We start from the raw sequence: 17,050 nt of genomic DNA, 5'->3' as shown, positions 1-17,050 counted from the left end.
TCTGCCTTCAATCTTTCCCAGCATTAGGGTTTTTTCTAAGGAGTCAATTCTTCGCATCAGGTGGCCAAAGTATTGGAGCTTCAACTTCAGCATCAGTCCTCCTAATGAATATTCAGAATTGATTTCCTTTTGGATTGACTGGCTTGATCTCCTTGTAGTCCAAAGGACTCTCAAGAGTCTTCTCCAACATCACAGTTTAAAAGCATCAGTTCTTTGGTGCTCAGCCTTCTTTATGGTCCAGTTCTCACATCCATGACTACTGGAAAAACTGTAGCTTTGACTAGATGGACTTTTGTTGGCAAAATAATGTCTCTGCTTTTTAATATGCTGTCTATGTTGGTCATAGCTTTTCTTCCAAGGAAGAAGTGTCTTTTAATTTCATGGCTGCAGTCACCATCTGCAGTGGTTTTGGAACCCAAGAAAATAAAGTCTGTCACCTTCTATCAAAGAGTTTTTCCTCTTATATATTCATCTCCTCACTGTAAAGTGTAGAATTTCCAGAACAATGATAAATAATGGAGATTGTAATGCTATTGTTGGGGCCTCCATGGTGGCTCAATGGTAAAGAATCCAACTGCTAATGCAGGAGACACAGGAGAAGTGAGTTTAATCCCTGGGTTGGGAAGATCACCTGGAGAAGAAAATGGCAACTAACTCCAGTATTCTTGCCTGGAGAATCCCACGGACAGAGGAGCCTGGTGGGCTACAGTGCATGTGGTCACACAGAGTCAGATACGACTGAACTGACTTTGCATGCACAAGCAGTCATGTACCTACCACCTTAATCAAGATATAGAACACTTATATGAGATATGCATTTTTATAATAAGCATTTTTGAGACTTCCTTAGTGGTCCAGTGGTTAAAAGTTTGCCTTCCAATGCAGGGGGTAGGGATTCAAACACCTGGTTGAGGAACTAAGATCCTGCATGCCTCGTGGCCAAAACAAAAGAAAACAGATCTTTTTGACCCAGGGATGGAATCCATGTTTCCTACATCTCTGTCTGCGTTGTCAAGTGAGTTCTTTACCACTGCACCACCTGGAAAGCCATGTATATGTCTGTCTGACTCATGTTGTTGTACAGTAGAAACTAACACAAGATTGTAAAGCAACTATACTCCATTAAACATTAATTTTTTTAAAAAAGATGACTGATCTCATGTGTTTAGCTTTCTTCCTTAGAGTCTCTTACCTTGTTCCTCTCAAATGTCCTTAGGTCACCAAACGGTTTTCCCTCATAACCCAGAAAATGACTTAATAGCTTGAGTATACCTTATCTGTATACCTAGACAGCATATTAAAAAGCAGAAACTTTGCCAACAAAAGTCCATCTAGTCAAGGCTATGGTTTTTCCAGTAGTCATGTATGGATGTAAGAATTGAAATATAAAGAAAGCTGAGCGCTGAAGAATTGATGCTTTTGAACTGTGGTATTGGAGAAGACTCTTGAGAGTCCCTTGGACTGCAAAGAGATCCAACCAGTCCATCCTGACTGGTTGGATCAGGAAATCAGTCCTAAATAGTCATTGGAAGGACTGATGTTGAAGCTGAAACTCCAATACTTTGGCCACCTGATGCGAAGAGCTGACTCATTTGAAAAGACCCTGATGCTGGGAAAGATCAAAGGCAGGAGGAGAAGGAGATGACAGAGGATGAGATGGTTGGATGGCATCACTGACTTGATGGACATGAGTTTGAGTGGACTCCTGGGGTTGGGGATGGACAGGGAGGCCTGGCGTGCTGGAGTCCATGGGGTTGCAAAGATTCGGACATGACTGAGTGACTGAACAGAACTGATACCATATCTGTGCTCTCAAACAGGAGAAGAATCTTTCTCATTAAAATACAATTCCTTTGCTTGGTACCTATTACCAGATCATTTAGGATTCCAAATGTAAGCTTCAGTCTAAGGTGCAACTTTACTCAGAGCTTATAGGCAGCATAGTGATGACTGACAGTCAATGAAGTCCCATATGATATATATATATATATATACACATTTTCCTGTTCTGACCTAGTTTTCCTGCTCTTCCTACTTCAGAAAACTCTGAGGACTCAACTAGTGAACCTTGTTGAGAACATATAAGTAGCTGCACTTGTACAAAAGTCGTCTCTGTCTGATACACCTGGAGAAGTAACAGGGAAGTTCTCCTTGCATCCCAGACCCTGGAAGAGAAGTGGTTAACAGCAAGTGGAATGGTGTTAGGTAAGTTGCTTAACCCCTCTTTTACTTCAGTTTCCACATCTGTAATATGCAATGATATAAATAGTATCTACATCATTGGCTTGTTGAATGGAGTAAAGAGATAATATGTGAGAAAGTGAAAAATGGTGCTGGCAGCTGGTGGCTAGGCTGTGATGGTCCCAGTGCAACATAAACTCACTCACAGAAGATAAGCAATGCTCAGACAAAGCCACCCAAGGTCTATGGTTGAAACAAGCCAAGACGAAGTCATGCAACCATGCAATGACTGAACATCCCCCTCTTCATACGTGTACAGTGACGATTTCTCTGTTTCTTTTTTATCATTATTTTTATTTATTTGTTTGTTTGTTCATTTGCCTATGCTGGGTCTTTGTTGCTGCATGGGCTTTTCTCTAGTTGCAGCAAGTGGGGGCTTCTGTCTTGCTGCAGCATGCGGGCTTCTCATTGCAGTGGCTTCTCTTGTTTTGGAGCACAGGCCGCAGGGCACTTGGGCTTCAGTAGTTGTGGCACATGGGCTCAGTATTTGCGACTACCAGGCTTAGGAGCACAGGCTCAATAGCTGTGGCACACAGGCTTAGTTGCTCCTCAGCTTGTGGGATCTTCCTGGACCAGGGATCAAACCCATGTCTCCCTCATTGGCAGGTGGATTCTTTACCACTGGACCACCAGGGAAGCTGTCTGTTTCCTAAAGTAAAAATCTTCCTTGCTATTTGAGCTGAAAATGTGCTCAAAAATACTTATTCTTGCTTTGACTCAGAGCTTCCTAAAGCGCTATGAAATGTGTGTTCCTGCTACTTCTTCATTAGTAATTACTGTCTCTAATCCTCTTTCCTGCAAGATAACAACCATTAAGACACCCCATCACCAAATTGTTCCCACTTGTAAATAAATCCATTCCAGAACTGGCTCCCTCACTACCTTCAACCCCCCTGAAGATCAGCCAGAATAGATTCAAGTCTGCAAGAAGCTCCCACTTGCTCCCTCTTACTGAAGTGTCCCACAGTTCTTCTGCAGTGTATTTTCTCTTGCTGGAGCAAGCTGGACAAATGTAACTTTCCTCCAATGAGTAAATTTGTGCATGTTGTATAGTGCCTTTTTGTCTACTCAGAGTCTGCTTTATTTCTTATAACACATTTAATTTGGCAGACTCCTGTTGTCAGACATCCAGACCCTCTATCTCATTAAGTTTCACAATTCCCAATAAAGCTACTTGGAGAATTTCCATAGTAAGCCAAAGAGACTTCGGGTTCTAAACAGTGCATGGCTAACAGCCTTCATGTGGTGTTTTGCAACTCCTCATTGACAGCCCACAAAGTCATAGAAAAGCCAGCCACCAACTGAGACTGGCAACTCAACTCCATAATCTCAGAAGAAGTGACACTAATTATAAAGCATATGGAGCAGGACTGAGAATAACCCACCATGCTTTAACTCACAGGGCACCCAGGATTGGCTCACAAATTAGATGACCTCTGAAACACAGAGATGAAGATGGTCTGTGGCCCTGGCTCACAGACCCATGCTCAGACCAACTAAAATATAGAGAAAGTGTTCTTTACCCCATGTGTGCTTCTCTAGGAGTTACCAAGAGTTTTGTTTCTCATCTCTGCCTGTCCCCAATCTACCATCTTTCTACATTCAGGTAAAGATGGAAAATCCCAGAAACCATTGGAGAGGAATAGGGGAAGATGTGAGGAAATAGTAAGTGAGTCAAGAGACTGGGAATGATGCATCCACCACAGGTGAGGAGTGAGAAGGAGCAGTGCATTCTGGGAGTTGGACTTTCTGTGTATTACATCAACTTGATGCAAAGAGCTGACTCATTGGAAAAGACCCTAGTGCTGGGAAAGGTTGAAGGCAAAAGGAGAAGAGGGTGGCATAGGATGAAATGGTTAGACAGTGTCACTGACTGTATGGACATGAATCTGAGCAAACTCTGGGAGATAGTAAAAGACAGAGGAGCCTGATGTACTGCAGTCCACGGGGTGGCAAAGAGTCAGACAAGACTTAGCTACTGAGCAACAACAACAGTGTTGCATCAGCAGTAAGTAAGAAAATCCATCAGGACACAGGCAGAAAATGCTGGAACTTTATTTCTATTTTGTTTAAAAATTTAAAAAGAAATTAAGCTATTCAATAACAATCCATTAATGTTGGTCCATTAATTGTAACAAATGTACCATACAAGTGCAGAGAAGGCGATGGCACCCCACTCCAGTACTCTTGCCTGGAAAATCCCATGGACGGAGGAGCCTGGTGGGCTGCCAGTCCATGGGGTCGCAAAGAGTTAGACACGACTGAGCGACTTCACTTTCACTTTTCACTTTCATGCATTGGAGAAGGAAATGGTGACCCACTCCATTGTTTTTGCCTGGAGAATCCCAGGGACGGGGGAGCCTGGTGGGCTGCCATCTATGGGATCGCACAGAGTCATTCACGACTGAAGCAACTTAGCAGCAGCAGCAGTAGCAGCCATACAAGTGTATGATGTTAAGAATAAAGGAAACCACGTGTGGCATATGAGAATTCTGAGAATTCTCTATTTTATCTTCTAAACTTTTCTTTAAATCGAAACTATCTAAAACTATCATAAAGATAAAATCTATTAAGATATTTGAAAATAAAGATTTATTGATATTTACTGTATAATGACATGCATTGCCCTAATTTGTGGTATATGTCAGATGGTTCTTGTCACCTCCATAAATAAGACAAAAGCAGGAGTTTTATAGCACAGGGGATTCATGGAGGTATATTAACTAGGTCATTCATTTCCAGCATCTGACAACATTGTGGTTTACACATGCCTAATTAAGTCACAATAAACTGTGGAAAATTCTGAAAGAGATGGGAATACCAGACCACCTGACCTGCCTCTTGAGAAACCTATATGCAGGTCAGGAAACAACAGTTAGTACTGGACATGGAACAACAGACTGGTTCCAAATAGGAAAAGGAGTATGTCAAGGCTGTATATTGTCACCCTGCTTATTTAACTTATAAGCAGAGTACATCATGAGAAACGCTGGACTGGAAGAAACACAAGCTGGAATCAAGATTGGCTGGAGAAATATCAATAACCTCAGATATGCAGATGACACCACCCTTATGGCAGAAAATGAAGAGGAACTCAAAAGCCTCTTGATGAAAGTGAAAGAGGAGAGTGAAAAAGTTGGCTTAAAGCTCAACATTCAGAAAATGAAAATCATGGCCTCTGGTCCCATCACTTCATGGGAAATAGATGGGGAAACAGTATCAGACTTTATTTTTTTGGACTCCAAAATCACTGCGGATAGTGACTGCAGCCATGAAATTAAAAGCTGATTACTCCTTAGAAGGAAAGTTATGGCCAACCTAGATAGCATATTGAAAAGCAGAGACATTACTTTGCCAACAAAGGTCTGTCTAGTCAAGGCTATGGTTTTTCCAGTGGTATGGATGTGAGAGTTTGACTGTGAAGAAGGCTGAGTGCCGAAGAATTGATGCTTTTGAACTGTGGTGTTGGAGAAGACTCTTGAGAGTCCCTTGGACTGCAAGGAGATCCAACCAGTCCATTCTGAAGGAGATCAGCCCTGGGATTTCTTTGGAAGGAATGATGCTAAAGCTGAAACTCCAGTACTTTGGCCACTTCATGCGAAGAGTTGACTCATTGGAAAAGACTATGATGTTGAGAGGGATTGGGGGCAGGAGGAGAAGGGGACGACAGAGGATGAGATGGCTGGATGGCATCACTGACCTGATGAACATGAGTCTGAGTGAACTCCGGGAGTTGGTGATGGACAGGGAGGCCTGGTGTGCTGCGATTCATGGGATTGCAAAAACTTGGACACGACTGAATGACTGAACTGAACAGAATTAAGTGGATATATTGTTGATGACATCAGGTTTTATGTAAGCCAATCTTCCCAAGATGATGGGTTTAAAATATTCCTGCAAAGAAAATGTGAATTATATGGAGTAGTAGGAATGTTAGCACAGGTGAGTAACAAAATGGCGGAACTGACTCTGCTCTTATTCCTGGTTTGGCTTTATTTTTCTTAAAGTCACATGACTAAAAACTGTGACCCTCAGGAAGACTATTTAAAATACTATGAATGATAAACTTTGTTCATTATCACCTATATCATTTCTAGTGATGAATTTTGTTCTATTCAGGCAAGAATACTGGTGTAGGTTGCCATGCCCTTCCCAACCCAGGGATTGAACCCAGGTCTCCCACACTGCAGGCATTTTCTTTACTGTCTGAGCCACCAAGGAAGCCCATTATGCCTTTCCGTTCAGTTCAGTTGCTCAGTTGTGTCTGACTCTTTGAGACCCCATGAATCGCAGCACACCAGGCCTCCCTGTCCATCACCAACTCCTGGAGTTCACTCAGACTCATGTTCATCAGGTCAGTGATGCCATCCAGCCATCTCATCCCCTGTCGTCCCCTTCTCCTCCTGCTCCCAATCCCTCCCAGCATCAGAGTCTTTTCCAATGAGTCAACTCTTCGCATGAGGTGGCCAAAGTACTGGAGTTTCAGCTTTAGCATCATTCCTTCCAAAGAAATCCCAGGGCTGATCTCCTTCAGAATGGACTGGTTGGATCTCCTTGCAGTCCAAGGGACTCTCAAGAGTCTTCTCCAACACCACAGTTCAAAAGCTTCAATTCTTCGGCACTCAGCTTTCTTCACAGTCCAACTCTCACATCCATACATGACCACAGGAAAAACCATAGCCTTGACTAGACAGACCTTTGTTGGCAAAGTAATGTCTCTGCTTTTCAATATGCTATCTAGGTTGGCCATAACTTTCCTTCCAAGGAGTAAGCGTCTTTTAATTTCATGGCTGCAGTCACCATCTGCAATGATTTTGGAGTCCAAAAAAATAAAGTCGGACACTGTTTCCAGTGTTTCCCCATCTATTTCCCATGAAGTGATGGGACCAGAGGCCATGATTTTCATTTTCTGAATGTTGAGCTTTAAGCCAACTTTTTCACTCTCCTCTTTCACTTTCATCAAGAGGCTTTTGAGTTCCTCTTCATTTTCTGCCATAAGGGTGGTGTCATCTGCATATCTGAGGTTATTGATATTTCTCCAGCCAATCTTGATTCCAGCTTGTGTTTCTTCCAGTCCAGCGTTTCTCATGATGTACTCTGCATATAAGTTAAATAAGCATAAAGTTAAATTATAAAGGCATAAGTTAAATTATGCCTTTAGTATTAGCTAATAAATATGAAACTATCATCATTATCAAGACATTTATGGATAAAAAATTTTTGTTAATCACAGATATGAAGACAAGCCTTTGCAAATTTTTCAGTGATGTTTAAAGTCATATAATATTCAATCTGAGACATCACAGAACTACACTAAGCATGCTTCTAGATATTTAGCATCCTCTTCTGAGGTTTTTTGATATTAATAAAAGCAAAAATCATATGATGTTTTTTCTGAAATATTAAAATAGCTAAAATACTAATTGAAAAATAAATGAGAAAATAAAATACACCTATTTCACTGAAGACACTGGTGTAAACCATGTGAAGGAATATTACCAATTTGAAGAAATGAGCATGAAAACAAATCACATATTTTAGGAAGTTATATTGTCATTAATCATAGAATGTTCTATATTCTGTTTCAGTAATGAAAGTCATGAAATATTTCTTTCATTAGGAATATTTGAAGGATGATATAATTTCAGGATTAAGTAACTTTTTAACAAATATAATGTTTTATGGGGAAACTATACAAGTGTTACCACTGATGGAGTGACTATTGGAAGCTTGGTCAAGAAACAGTTCCAAGTGAAGTATACAAAGATGGCCTCTCCCTGGTAAATTAATTCACTATGTTGTTGATAGGCAAGCTCTTGTGGCAAAGAAGTTATGTTGTAAATAAATACACAAGAGGTTATAGTTCTTCCATGTCATATATATATATATGTAAAATAGAATGTCATCTTTTTAGAAAAAAAAATTTCAGTGGTACTACCATATGATCCAGCAATTCCACTTCTGGTCATATATCTGAAAGAAAATGTTAAACTAAGTGAGATGTCAGTTACAAAAAGACAAATACTGTATGAGTCTATGAGGTACCCAGAGTAGCAATATTTACAGAAACAGAAGGGAGAAAGGTGGTTATAATGGCGTAGGAAGTGAGGAGGTTCTATTTCGTGGGAACAAAGTTTCAGTTCGGGAAGATGAAAAAGCTCTGAAGATTTTAGTGACTTAAAGTGTGATGTTGAAAATCTTCCTAACCATACAGTTGTTGTTGATCATAAAAGGTAAAGTATATCAAAGAGTTGCTGCATGTGGAAGTGGCCCAGTTGTTTTTCTGCTCCGAATACACTTGTGCTGATCTTATCTGAGTTCTGATTTGGTAGATCTTTCTGAAGGCATTAAGTCTGTCCCAAAGGTAAAGTTGACATTTGGAAAACATGGAGCTGTAACTAGAATCTCTTTAAAAGAAGCTAGTGGTACAGTGGGCTTCCCAGGTGGCACGAGTGGTAAAGAACCCACCTGCCAATGCAGGAGACATAACGAGGTGTAGGTTTGATCCCTGGGTTGGAAAGACCCCCTGGAGGAGGACACAGCCACCCGCTCCACTATTCTTGCATAGGAAATCTCATGGATAGAGTGACCTGGTGGGCTACAGTCCATGGGGTGGCAAAGGGTTGGACATGGCTGAACAGCACAGTGGTACAGAGAGTACATTGTGAAAGATATATCCAATGGTTATCTCTGGGTGGTAGGATTTCTCTTCTCTTTTCTGCATGTTGAGATATATATATATATATATATGAAAAAAAGCTATGTGTCATCTTCTAATATCACAAAATCAAATTATTTTTAATTTAATTTAATTGAAAAAAATTTTTGGCCATACCATGTGGCATAAGGTTCATAGTTCCTGACCAAGGATCAAACCCAAGCCCCCTGCAGTGGAAGCACAGAGTCTTAATCACTGGACTGCAGAGAAATCCCTCAAGTTATTTTTTAAAACATGCTTGGCACGTAGTTGGCACTCAGTAAGTGGGAGATCTTTCAAATGTAAAGAGAAAAAGGAAAACTGAAGCTCTCCTTTTCCCACTGGAATAAATAAAACCATGTAAGAAATGTCCAAGAGAGACAAAATGTTTTCCCTTGAATTTGTTCTGAATGAACTGGAGTCTCTAAGTGGTTGGTTTCTCCGTGGTGAGCCTGGGCTCCTGACTGAACGAGACAGCAAATGTAAAACAATTCCTTAGACATCAGTTCAAGGCTTGGCTGCCCCTTTGCTTTTGGAGTGTCAATGGATGAGCCACCTGCTAGGAGCTAGAACCATATGGAGCAAATTTCCTCGCAAAAACACATTGTCTTCAAGGTTGGCTGTGGACTTCCCAGACAGCTTGTTGGTCCTAAAATGTTGTCATTTGAAAATATTTGGCTAACACAGTGTACTGCCAGCTTCTTCCCATCAGGGGAAGGACAGTGGGGGAGAGGATGCCCTGCCTCGGTGATCCCACATCCCTGAGCTTACAGTCCTGAGGTCACTTGTTCTCCAAGATCAAGAACCCTGACAAGAGCTTCTCAGTTCCAAAGGGGACATCAACTATCACTTGTCTCCTTGTTTAGGTCAGTTCAGTTGAAATGTAGCAAATATTGGGTTTTTTTGTTGAGATGTCCAATTTCTTTCTTACTTTTCCACCTGAAAGCTTTGACGGTCACTTTCTTCAGAAGGAAAGAAGCTTGGTGCTGTGGGTTTGAATCCATCCTCTGTCACTTACTAAATACCCTCAGCATCAATGTCTTCATGTATAAAATAGGTCATAAGCCTGGATCTAAAACATATGAATGGAAAGCAAGAAAACATGTAAAGCTCAGAGGCTAGTCTCTGGTCGGTACATGTTTTGTGTCTGACTCTTTGTGACCCCATGGACTGTAGCCCACCAGGCTCCTCTGTCCATGGGATTTTCCAGGCAAGAATACTGGAGTGGGTTGCCATTTCCTCCTCTAGGGGATATCTCTACCCAGGGATCGAACCCATATCTCCTGTGCTGCCTACATTGGCACTTAATACAGGCTAACTATTGTTGCTGTTTGTTAGTATTTGTGTTCATCATCATTATCTCTGGTCTTTCTGATCTTTCTCTCCTGGGAAGATATATGTGATCTGAGTCCCAGATCTACACTTGGGAACTGTTCACTGTTTGCTGTTAATTCCCAGTAGTAATTAAAGTTATTGGTGATGCTTAGGTTTATGCGTCATCTTCACTGGTCTATGGGATGCCCAGATAATTGGTTAAACATTAATTATGGGTGTGTCTATGAGGATGTCTTTGGAGGAGATGAGAATTATTTTTAATTAAGATTTTCTTTGATTTGGACTGTTTTTAAAGCCTTTATTGAATTTGTTACAATATTGCTTCTGTTTCATGTTTTGGTATTTTGGCCCTGAAGCACCTGGGAATTTTGTTTCCCAACTAGGTTTGAACCCACAGCCCTTGCATTGGAAGGCGGAGTCTTCACCACTGGACTGCCAGGAAAGTCCTGAGATGAGCATTAGGAAGGACAGACTGAGAAGAGCAGATGGCCCTCCCTAAGGTGGGTGGGCACCATCCAATCTGTTGAGGATCTGAATAAAACAAAAAGGTGGAGAGAGGAGGGAGCCACTATCTGCCTGACTGAGCTGGAACGTCCATCTCCTCTGCCCTTGGATCTGAACTTACATCACAGGCTCTCCTGGTTCCTAGACCTTCAGACAGACCACAACTACACAACCACCCAGGCTTCATGTATCCATCCAGCTTGCAGATGGCAGATCATGGGGATTCTCAGCCTCCATAACATGTAAGCGAATTCCTTATAACAATTTATAACATATACAATTTTTACATATCTATCTATACCTATATCTATCTATATCTATATTCCTCCTATTGGTTCTGTTTTTCTAGAGAACTGAATACACTGACATTAAAGCTCAGAGGCACCATCTCAATGATTAGACAATATAGGTGGGCTGTTGTTTAGTCTCTAAGTTATGTCTGACTCTTTGTGACCCCATGGACTGGACTGGACTGTAGCCTGCCAGGTTCTTCTGTCCATGGGATTCTCCAGACAAGAATACTGGAGTGGGTTGCCATTTCCTCTTCTGGGGGATCTTCCCCACCCAGGGATCGAACCTGCATCTCTTGAGCCATCTACATAGGCAGGCGCATTCTTTACCACTGAGCCACATGGAAAGCATACTACACTTGACCCTAGCGAAAAGGCTGAAAAGTGACACCCTAGACTTGAGTCATTTTCTGAAGTATTTCTGTGTCTCGCTACAGATACCCCAAAGGAGAGTTTAGTTCAGTTCAGTCACTCAGTCATGTCCGACTCTTTGAGACCCCATGAATCACAGCATGCCAGGCCTCCCTGTCCATCACCAACTCCCAGAGTTCACTCAGACTCACGTCCATCAAGTCAGTGATGCTATCCAACCATCTCATCCTCTGTCGTCCCCTTCTCCTCCTGCCCCCAATCCCTCCCAGCATCAGTCTTTTCCAATGAGTCAACTCTTTGCACGAGGTGGCCAAAGTACTGGAGTTTCAGCTTTAGCATCATTCCTTCCAAAGAAATCCCAGGGCTGATCTCCTTCAGAATGGACTGGTTGGATCTCCTTGCAGTCCAAGGGACTCTCAAGAGTCTTCTCCAACACCACACTTCAGAAGCATCAATTCTTCGGCACTCAGCCTTCTTCACAGTCCAACTCTCACATCCATACATGACCACAGGAAAAACCATAGCCTTGATTAGATGGACCTTTGTTGGCAAAGTAATGTCTCTGCTTTTGAATATGCTATCTATGTTGGTCATAACTTTTCTTCCAAGGAGTAAGCATCTTTTAATTTCATGGCTGCAGTCACCATCTGCAGTGATTTTGGAGCCCCCCCCAAAATAAAGTCTGGCACTATTTCCACTGTTTCCCCATCTATTTCCCATGAAGTGATGGGACCAGAGGCCATGATCTCTGTTTTCTGAATGTCGAGCTTTAAGCCAACTTTTTCACTCTCCTCTTTCACTTTCATCAAGAGGCTTTTTAGTTCCTCTTCACTTTCTGCCATAAGGGTGGTGTCATCTGCAAAGAAAAGTGGGGCAGAGAAATAGCTGTGACCTGGACTTGCTGGCTGCAGGAGGCCAGGGTTTTGGACTAGAGGGTTATGATACAGGTTGGTGTGTCTTTAGAAAGGGAAGCAAGGGCCATGTGAGCTCCAGTGAAGACAGCCACAGTCTTCTCAGAGCCCAGATGAAGGCACAGCGAGAGGGGTGTCCTAGCTTCCAGCACCCTCTACTCCATGTGGGGCCATTTCCCTCCCCCTCAGGCCCCAGCTCTCATTCCCAAACTTACGCCTTACTGTGCTGTCTGCTTCCAATCAGGAATGACCTTTTGGGGGCAAAATTATTTTGTGTTCTCTTAGTTAGATCATCAAAATATTTTAGTTGACATGACATTCTCTGAGGCATTATTCTTTTAAAGGGTTGAAAGATTATTTTCTTAAAATAATGGATTTTTAGTACAAAATGCATGCACATTGTAGAATATTTGGACAACAGAAATGAAGAAGGAAAATAAAACTACCCATAGCTCTAGGAGCCAGAGAAAAGCCTGGCTTTTTCTGCTGGTACTGCACACATCATAAGACCATTTAAATGCTCAAAAGCATGATGATTTTCTGACTGGATCTTTTCCTCATTCAGTATCATCTTCCTTCTCCAGTCTACTTCCCCCAACTTTATCCTGATGGTGCTTTCGGATGTGTCCCTTTTTGTTCATCCTGTTTCTCTCACATCATCACTGTCAAATGATGTTGTTGTTGTTTTTTGTTTAAAGTATGGAGGCTTATAGTATACATAAAAGTTCAATGTGTCACCCAGGTGGCACAGTGGTAAAGAATCTGCCTGCCAATGCAGGAGATGCAAGAGATACAGGTTTGATCCCTGGATGGGGAAGACCACCTGGAGGAAAGAATGGCAACCCTCTCCAGTATTCTTGCCTGGAGAATCCCATGGACAAAGGAGCCTGGTGGGCTACAGTCCATAGGGTCACAAAGAGTTGGACACAACTGAGTGCACACATACAATGCTTCAATGTACAGGGTAGAAGTCAGGGGTTCAAGGATTTGAAAGTAAATAAAAAATGTTCAGTTGCAAAGAACAGAAACCCATTCCCAGAAGCCCACGTGAAGCAAAACCAGCATCCAGAACTCAGTTGTTGGAAGGACAGAGGGCCCTGGTGTGGGAGGGGAGGTTCTTCTCTGAACTCTCATTCGGGCACCTCCTGGCTTTGCAGGTCTGCTCCTCTCTGTGCACCAGTGCATTCTAGCCACTTACACAATCAGTTGTTAACTTCAAGGCTGTTCTCACCCAGGAGAAGGACTCATGATCCACCACCGAGCTCCTTCCTCCTCTCTGTCTTGTCGTCTCCTGTTTATTTGGCCAGTGGCTCAGGCACCTGTGACAGGAATGGAGATGGGAGCAGCTGTACTCCAGGAACAAGGATGAGGTGGCTTCTCTAAGAAGCAGGCAAGAGCTGACACTTCCACTCTAAGGTATCCACAATGAATGTGGGAGAGAGGCGAGAGGGAGCAGATAAAATCAGCACTTCCAAGAGAACCACTTTCCTCCAAACATCACCAGTTTGGTATAGATGATCTTATTTGCATGCTCAGTTGCTCAGTCATGTCCAACTCTTTGCAGCCCCAAGGACTTTAGCCCACTAGGCTCCTCTGTTCATGGGATTCTCCAGGCAAGAATACTGGAGTGGTTTACCACTTCCTACTCCAGAGGATCTTTCTGACCTAGAGATCGAACTCCTGTTTCTTGGTCTCCTACATTGGCAGGTGGATTCTTTATCACTAGTGCCACCTGGGAAGTCCCACAGGTAATCTTATTTACAAAGCAGAAACAGAGACACAGGTGTAGAGAACAAATGTATAGATGCTGAGAGAGGGGGAGAGGGATGGGGTGGGAAGATTAGGGAAGATTGGGATTGACATGTACGTACCATTGATACTATGTACAAAATAGATAACTACTGAGAACCTAGTATATAGCACAGGGAACTCTACTCAGTGTTCTCTGGTGACCTAAAAGGGAAAGAAACCCAAAAAAGAGGATATATATGGATACATAATACAGATTCACTTTTCTGTACAATAGAAACTAGCAAAATATTGTATAACAACTTTGTTCTCTGTTTTCCAAATCTTCTGTAAATATGTTATCATACTTTCATAATTTGAAAAATACAAAACTTTGTACAGCAACTATACTCCAATAAAGATTAAAAAATAAAAATTACTTGGTAACTGCTTAGCAAAAAACAAACAACAAAACAAAATAAATACCACCAGTTTTGTGCAGTGTCTCTGACTCTCTCAGGGCAGCTAACATCTGTTTCCACCTTGAACACCTTTATTGCCCCAGCATTTATCATGTATTTTAATTTTATCTTTGCATTCTGTTCTTTCCATTATAAGTGGTGAATCCCCTCAACGCATAAAATATTCTATTTATCTTTGCACCACCACTCATTTTCCAGGATCTAGCACTTGATGGCCTCCAAATAAATGTTTGTGGAAGTGATGCTGAAAGAGTAGGAATGAAGAAGGAAATAAGAGAAGGAATACAAGCTGTCAGGACTTCCCTGGTGATCCAGTGGTTAAAAATCCATCTGCCAATGCAGGAGATGCTGATTCGATCCCCAGAGAAGCCTGCACACTGCAACCAGGAGCCCATGTGCTGCAATAAAGACATCACTGTCGAGAGGGAAAGAGAAGAAATACAAGTTGTAAGCAATTTCAAAATAGATGCGGAACTTTCTCAAGTAAATAGGAACTCTCCTTGTTAGGTGAATAGTGGTTGGTGTTGTTTGAAGGAATAAATGATTGGGATTAAAAGGAAGAACAGTTCTTTTGTTGCCTGGCTTTTCTGTGATCCTTTCCAAAGGCTTTGAGCATGATGTACACTGACAGAATGTGAGGGTTTTGAGTTCTACATGCTATTTTCCAAAAGGCATGACCCTGAACTTCAAGGCCATTTTGATGGCTCCAAGGCTGCCTGGGAAACTTGGTTGGCTTGAGCATCTGATTAGAGTGAATTGCCTTTTTCATTTGTGGTTAGGTGCCGTGGATACTTGGCAAGCTGGAGAGCAAAGAAAACTAAACATGTCCCCAGTGAGCGAGCAGGAAAGCTTGAGAACTTAGCAGAGTTTCCACCCCTGCAGGTTCTATAGATACAGGCTTTAAAATTTGGATGTTGTTTTTTGAAACGACCACAGAGACTTGGCAGAGAGTCCAAGAATGATAATTGGAGGACTGGGTCATGTAAAATGCTAGTGGGAGTTAGAGGAGGGACCTTGTTCACTTTTATGGACCATGTGGTATTAGTCAGGGATCCCCAGATAACAAGATACCTGTACCTCCTTTTGACTCTACTAGGCATTCTCTGTCAGGAGAAGGCAATGGCACCCCACTCCAGTACTCTTGCCTGGAAAATCCCATGGACGGGGGAGCCTGGTAGGCTGCAGTCCATGGGGTAGCTAAGAGTCAGACACGACTGAGCGCCTTCACTTTCACTTTTCACTTTTATGCACTGGAGAAGGAAATGGCAACCCACTCCAGTGTTCTTGCCTGGAGAATCCCAGGGACGGCGGGGCCTGGTGGGCTGCTGTCTATGGGGTCGCACAGAGTTGGACACGACTAAAGCGACTTAGCAGCAGCAGCAACAGGCATTCTCTGTGACATTTCATATCAAACACCTAAAGAAACAACATTATGCTGTAATAGTAAGAGTAAAATGAGGTGAAGACATTGCCTAAGAGATTTGTATCATCCTTTCCCGTCTGGTTTTAAAATTATCATACTCTAGGGAATGTCCCTGGTGGTCCAGTGGTTAAGAATCTGCCTTTCAATGCAATGGATGTGGGTTTGATCCCTGATCAGGGAAACAAGATCCCACATGATGAGAGGCAGCTAAGCCCCAGAGCCACAGCTAGAGAGAAACCTGAGTGCTGTAACTAAGACCCAACTTGGCCAGAAATACATACATACATAAATAGTAAAACAATAAAATCTCAGTTGTTAGTAGTTTCCTTTTTTTTACTTTATATATATGTGCAGTACAGTAGGTCCTTGTTGGTTGTGCTGTGTGCTTAGTCGCTCAGTCGTGTCCGACTATTTGTGACCCCCATGGACTGTAGCCCACCAGGCTCCTCTGTCCATGGGGATTCTCCAGGCAAGAATACTGGAGTGGGTTGCCATGCCCTCCTCCAGGGCTCTTCCCAGCCCAGGGATTGAACCCAGGTCTCCCGCACTGCTGGCAGATTCTTTACCAGTGGAGCCACCAGGAAAGTCCTTGTTGGTTATCCATTTAAAATATAGCAATGTATACATGTTGATCCCAAACTCCCTAACTATCCCTCCTCCCCACCCTTCCCCGCTGGTAGCCACAAGTTCATTCTCTAAGTCTGTGAGTTTTTTAGTTTGTTTGTTTTATACATAAGTTCATTTGTGTCATTCCTTTCTAGATTCCACATATAGGCAGTATCATACGACATTTCTCTTTCTCTGTCTGACTTCACTCAGTATGACAATCTCTAGGTGCATCCATGTTGCTGCAAATAGTTGCCATTTATTTTTGAAACCCATCCAACCATCTCAGTGCCATATCCATCTTCTTAATTCTCTTAGGTTTTTCTCCATCCATTCCTACAATGTGTCTTGTCATCTTTGTTTTCTAATTGACTGGACTAACATTCCCATTATGAAACTGTGCCTAGACTAGCCTTGTTTAAATGTTTTTCAAGTTCCAAATTATCTCCTCTGTCCCATTT

General features: G+C 42.3%; 1 long non-coding RNA gene across 1 annotated transcript in view; it reads left to right on the top strand.

Moving 5' to 3' along the window:
• LOC129651661 (uncharacterized) overlaps positions 1-15,059 on the top strand; it is a 103,894-nt gene extending 88,835 nt beyond the window's left edge. Inside the window, exons 2-4 of the long non-coding RNA XR_008714262.1 lie at positions 2,041-2,205; positions 10,657-11,019; positions 14,759-15,059. This is a non-coding gene — a long non-coding RNA (uncharacterized LOC129651661). The remainder of the gene's footprint in view (positions 1-2,040; positions 2,206-10,656; positions 11,020-14,758) is intronic.
• Positions 15,060-17,050: the final 1,991 nt, after the last annotated feature.

The sequence above is a fragment of the Bubalus kerabau genome, chromosome 4, assembly GCF_029407905.1.
Source record: "Bubalus kerabau isolate K-KA32 ecotype Philippines breed swamp buffalo chromosome 4, PCC_UOA_SB_1v2, whole genome shotgun sequence".
Lineage (NCBI taxonomy): Eukaryota > Metazoa > Chordata > Mammalia > Artiodactyla > Bovidae > Bubalus > Bubalus kerabau.
Note: the sequence above shows the minus strand (reverse complement) of the source record. Positions and strands in the feature narration are given on the sequence as shown.